A 5,759-nucleotide genomic window follows, 5' to 3' on the forward strand; every position below is an offset into this window, starting at 1 on the left:
GGAGGATGGAGGGAGGGAAGGTGCAGGGAGGAGCTCCCTCGCTGGGGTGGCTGGACCTCCCCCCCCCAATACCATCGGCCTCCTGAGGGAGCCCAGCCACACTAGAACAATCCAAACAGGAGGCCGCGGGGCCCCAGCTGGACGCTGCTTACCACACAGTGAAGTGAGAACAAATCCAGAGCAAATACTTGCGATATTTTGAGCTTGAGGACGCCCATGTTTTATTCATGTACATTAGCATGGGGTCTGCAGGCCCCTGGAGTCTGAAGGAAATTAGAAAATCACAGAATGTCAGGGCTAGAAGCGGCCTGGGGGGTGATCTAATCCAGGCCTTCTTTTTGCAGAAGAGGAAATTAAGGCCCACAGAGGGAGGTGACCTGAGGTTACGAAGGCAGCTGGTATGACCTGAGCTTCTTGCCCTCCTGGCCATGTGCCCTTCTGCCCTCCCTCCCTCCCTCCCTTCCCTCTCTCAATCTCTCTCTCTCACATACACACACACACACACACACACACACACGCGCACACACACAGAGTTTTTCTCCCCACCTTAAGTTAGTATGAACTTTGAGTCCCTTGACAAAAATACCCCTGACCTAGGCCTGACCCCAACCCTAGTCCTGCCCTGGGCCCTCACAGCACCTGCCCTGCACCCAATGATTTCCCTGCCAATCAGGGTGGGTGCTGGGAGTATGACTGATGGGAGCAACCCCGGGTGAGACCTAAGACAGATGGTGCTTGCTAGTGCTTTACAAGTGGTTTAAGCGGGATGCTGGGTGGCTCAGTCGGTTAAGCGTCTGCCTTTGGCTCAGGTCATGATCCCGGGGTCCTGGGATCGAGTCCCCCACATCGGGCTCCTTGCTCAGCGGGAAGCCTGCTTCTCCCTCTCCCTCTGCCTGCCATTCCCCCTGCTTGTGCTCTCTCTCTCTGATAAATAGATTTTAAAAATCTTCAAACAAACAAACAAACAAGTGGTTTAAGCATAAAGTACCCAGAGAGCCTTTCAGGGCATTTCCTATTTCTCCAGGCGAAGGCTCTGGGAGCCCAGTGGTATTAGTCAGTGACCAGGCTGAGACCTTCGAGGGAAAGAATTCATCTGCAAGGGTTGTATGGGCCGAATCATGTCCCTCTCAACCCGGATGTTGGAGCCCTAACCCCTAGTGTGACTGTATTTGGAGATGGGGCCTATAATTAAGGAAATTAAGGTTCAATGAGTTCACGAGGGTAGGGCCCTGCTATGGTGGGGCCGGTGTGCTTCTGAGAGGAGATCCCAGACAGCTGGCTATAGCTCTCTCTCTGCCGTGTGAGCACTCGGCAAGAAGGCAGCATGTACAAGCTAGGAGGAGGGCCCTGACCAGAACCCAACCGTGATGGACTTCCAGCCTCCAGAACAGCGTTCGAAAATAAAGTTCTGTGAAGCCACCCAGTCCAAGCAGATAAGATCGAGGGGGACTGGGCCCCCGGATGTCCAGAGAGACTGCCCCATCCATGCCTTCCCCCGGCCCCCAGGGCGCATGGAAGAGCCCCGCCCCCTGCTGACATCGGGGCCCTGGCACAACGAGCAGAACGGGCGGCCTGATCCATCTCCAGGCTCTGGGGTCCGAGGGCCCAGCGGACAGGTGACGGAGGACAAGGGAGGGCTCAGGGAGGAAGACCAGCTTCTCCGCTTGGGGAGGGTGGCTCCAGTTCCAAGGCCCAAAAGAACTGTAGCTCCAGGCAAGGTTTTAAGTTCCCTCCTGTTACACTGGGTACAAGCCCTCTCTCTCTCCTGCCCTGGGGCATGGATGCTGGCGCCAATCTAGGCTGTGGCAGGAAGCGGGCTGTATGTCAGGCCTCCTCCCGAGAAACAGAACCAATAGGATGTGTATAGAGAGAGAGAGAAAGAAATGTATGACAAGGAATTGGCTTGTGTGTTTACTTAGGCTGGTAAGTCCAAAATCTACAATGTGGGTCGGCAGGCGAGGGCCCCAGAAGAGCTGATGATGCAGTTCTGGTCTGAAGGCTGTCTGCTGCAGAACCCAAATCAGCCGATGATGTAGACTGCTGGAGACTTCTCTCTTGTTTGGTAAAGGCTCGTCTTGTTGTTCTACTCGGGCCTTCAACTGATTGGACACGGCCCGCCCGTGTTAGGGAGTCCAATCTACTTCATTCAAAGTCCACCAATTTAACTGTTAGTCTCATCCAGAAATACGCTGACAGAAACACCCAGAATATCTGACCTCATATCTGGGTACCCCGTGGCCCAGCCAAGTTGACACCTCTGATTAACCACCACACAGGCCTTGCTCCCACAGCTCTGAGAGACACAGGCTTCTCCCTCCTCTCCCTGGAGGGCCCAACTCTCCCAGCCAGGAGCCTAGGGAAGCCTCTCTTTCCTCTCTGCTTCTCCCTGTGCCTCACCCCTGCACTGGCTTTCTAAAAGCTCCCTCAGGGCATAGGGAATTTCTTCAACTGCCTTAAGTTTCTGAAGCAAACTCTCAGCCAAGATTCTCAGAGGCCATGAGGTAGTGAAGGGGAAGGAAGGGGAAGGAGGGAAACTCTCGGGAAGACACACACACACACACACACTTCAGAACTCCCCCAAATGCTACGCAGCTACATTGGCAAATGTTATTTATTCAAATGCTCTCGCCCTCCATTGGCAGATGCTACTGTGGGATTGCTTCGAGTACTTTCTCATGAGTCTCTGGAGAGGCAGGGTTATTTATCAGGGCTCAGGTGACCGGCTCTGCACCTGGCTGGCTGCCGGACCCGAGCAAGAAATTCTCTAAGCTCCATTTCTTCACTGATAGCCTGGAGAGCACAGTTCCCACCCCTGAAGGCCAGGGTACGAGAAAAACCCACTCGTTGCTCACCGATTTCCTGGACACCCGCTCTGTGCCAGGCACTGCACGGGGATGCAACAGTGACAGGGTCTGCGTGGCCTGCTGTCCTGCAGGCAGTGGTCAAGGAGAGAAGACAGGTGGGTAATCCGGCCTAGGGGTGCCAAGCGGGGGTGGGGGGCTGTGTGGGGCTCAGCAGGTGCCAACGGGCTTCTGAGCGACTTGGGGCGCGTGTCCAAGACCAGCCAGTGAGGGTATGCTGGGAAAGCCTTTGCTGTGTGGCCGAGGCCTCAGCCAGGCCGTGTTCCGGGGGCGGGGGGTGGGGGGGAAGACACTGGGGTGGCTGGAGCCAGGGCCAGGGGCACCCGACAGCTGAGCCCGGGAAAGGTCAGCCTGGACGTGTGGCTGCGGCTGAAGTGGACAAGGCCTCACATGGCAGGCCAAGGCCTGTGACTTTTTCTGGTGGCAGAGGACTTTCTGCGTGACAGGAACACAGCCAGGCTGCAGGAAGCCCAGTTTGGGGGTAGTCAGAAGGAGGGAGAGAAATTCTCCAAGGGAGCGGCCGGATGGCTGAGTGCTTGCGCTCCAAGCGCCAGCCCTACCTCGGTCACACCCATGGGAGCCACCAGTCGGCCCCTCGGGTGACACTTGGAGGGTGGGCTTCCCACCAGCTCCTCCCCGTAAGGCAAACAGCTCCAGCCACGCCCAGAGCGGCAGGGGCCAGCTCCCTTCTTCCACCACTCCCTCTACCCCCACCTGAGCCTCATCTGCCGTTGCCGCGGGCCCCATCCGTCCGTCTAGGTGTCCCTGTCCGTGGGCCTGTCTCCTCTTACTGTGATTAAGGCACTGAGCTCCCTTGATTCATCCAGACACAAGTACAAGTAGTTCCGAGTTACACAGCATGGCCGGCCGCTCTGGTTCATGGATTCCCTGGCCTGGGCCCCTCCCGGCAGGCGATGATCCAAAAAGACAAGGGAATTGTCTTCCTTTTATGAAGAATCATGTGGTCCCTTTCGCAACAGGGCAGCAAAACCCACCCAGTAGGAGCCCCTCACCTCCCAACCCTGTGAGCAGACCCCAGAGTCTCCCTCTCCATCTCTGTGGCAGCTCAGGATGCAAAGAATTTTTTAGAGCTGGAAGGGACGCGATACATGGACCTCAGACACGAAAGCACAGGCCCCATTTTTCTGACGAACAAGTTGAGGTCAAGAGAGGACGTGACGTGCCCGAGGTCACATAGCTGGGGGAAAAGGCAGGTCTCCCCCCAGGTATAGCCTTCCTGCTCCCTGCAGAGCCCTGGCCTCCCCCTGCCAGCCACAGACTCCTGGCCTTTGGGTAGATAGGCTTTGGAAAACAGCAGTGTGGGGAGCAGCATGGGATTAAGATCTAGCAACTGAAGGGGCACCTGGGTGGCTCAGTCAGTGAAGCGTCTGCCTTCGGCTCAGGTCATGATCCCAGGGTCCTGGAATCGAGCCCTGCATCGGGCTCCCTGCCTAGCAGGGAGTCTGCTTGTCCCTCTCCCTCTGCCCGCCCCCCTGCTCATGCTCTAATAAAAAAATAAAATCTTTAAAAAAAATAATAGTACTGACCTTGTAGGGTGTCTTCATACCATGGAACCCAAACAGTAGGGAGAGTGCTCGAGGTGGGCTCCCACATGCCAACAGAGGAGCCTCGCAGACACATGGTTGAGCTAAGAGCCCAGCAAGACAGCAGGATGACGGGGAGATACAACGTGGACTATGCCCATCACAGAGGGTTATGTAGCGGCACACGGCTGTGTCCTACAAATATAAAGATGTATAGAAATGATGGACACGAAGTTCCCTTTGGTGGTCACCTCTGGAGTAGAGGCAGGAGATGCTCGCAGGAGGGTAGGTACACGGGGTTTGGTCTGTATCGGCAGTGTTTGATCTCATTCGGTGCAAGAAACACAAATCAATGTATTGCGTTAAAAAAAAAAAGGGTTTTACTGAGGTAAAATTCCTATCATATAGAAGTCACCATTTGAACCACGTTAAAGTGTATCATTCACATTTTTTTTAATGTAAGCTCTACACCCAATGTGGGGCTCGAACTCATGACCCCCAAGATCAAGAGTCGCACGAGCCACTTTTGTGCCACCCGCAGACGTCGTATGAGAGACCGTCCGCCCTCTTCCTCTGTCCTTCTGCCCTTGGCTTGTTCATCTTTCAGATAGTAGCTGACACACACCTCCCCCCGGGCAAGCCCTTTCCTGGACCCCCAAAGCCAGGACGGGGCCTCCGCCAAAGGCTCGGAGACCTTGCGCTGTCACCATGCCCGTCACCGTTCAGAGTTACTGGTTTAGCGTCTTTCTCGGCTAGGCACTCCGCTCTGGGCACTTGAGGGCAGGGGCTGCATCTTCCTTTAGAGGCAGAGGTACTAGCCTACAGTTGGGCCCCCATCACTGAACAAATTATTTCTTGAGTACCGACTCTGTGCCAGACACTGGGCATCTGGGCATATGCAGCAGTGAAGAAAACAGGACTCCCTGCCCACCTAACGCTGCCGTGTATATTTATTGAATAAAATGATTGTTGAATGAATGAATGAATTCAGACCGATGGAAAACCCCACAGAAAAACATCTCAGCCTCCGGGCTCCCTATTCCCCTCCCCACTAGGGGCGCTTGGGAGCAGAGGGAAGTGAAAACGTAAAAGCAAGCACCTGCTCCTGAGAAAGATGCAGGCAAGGGATGCCTGGGTGGCTCAGTCGATTAAGCATCTGCCTTTGGCTTGGATCATGACCCCGGGGTCCTGGGATCCTGGGATCAAGTCCCGCGTCGGGCTCCCTGCTGCTCCCCCAGCCTGCTGCTCCCCTTGCTTGATGTGCGCGCGCGCTCTCTCTCAAATAAATAAAATATTAAAAAAAAAATAGAAAGGGGGGGGGGGGGGGCCAGGGGGGGTGGGGGGGGGGGGGGGG

Source organism: Neomonachus schauinslandi, chromosome X, assembly GCF_002201575.2.
Source record: "Neomonachus schauinslandi chromosome X, ASM220157v2, whole genome shotgun sequence".
In the NCBI taxonomy this organism is placed as follows: domain Eukaryota; kingdom Metazoa; phylum Chordata; class Mammalia; order Carnivora; family Phocidae; genus Neomonachus; species Neomonachus schauinslandi.